Raw genomic sequence first — 248 nt, forward strand, 5'->3', positions numbered from 1 at the left:
CCAGGTGTCAGAAATGTTCCACTTAAGCATGGCACATTTTCCATTCATTGTCTCTATAAGTAAAAATGAAAAAAATACAAATGTTCTTTAAAGTGTATTTTACATACAGTGTTCTCATTTAATATAAAAATGTACAAAAATATGAATAACTTTGAGGTGAATGAATAATGAATTGCTTGCAGGGAGTTTTCTGCGGGGGTTAAGGGCTAGAATACAGGGGGGCGCCAGCACTGATCTTGCATACCCCT

This window comes from Sinocyclocheilus grahami, unplaced genomic scaffold, assembly GCF_001515645.1.
Source record: "Sinocyclocheilus grahami isolate Dianchi unplaced genomic scaffold, SAMN03320097.WGS_v1.1 scaffold17820.1, whole genome shotgun sequence".
Lineage (NCBI taxonomy): Eukaryota > Metazoa > Chordata > Actinopteri > Cypriniformes > Cyprinidae > Sinocyclocheilus > Sinocyclocheilus grahami.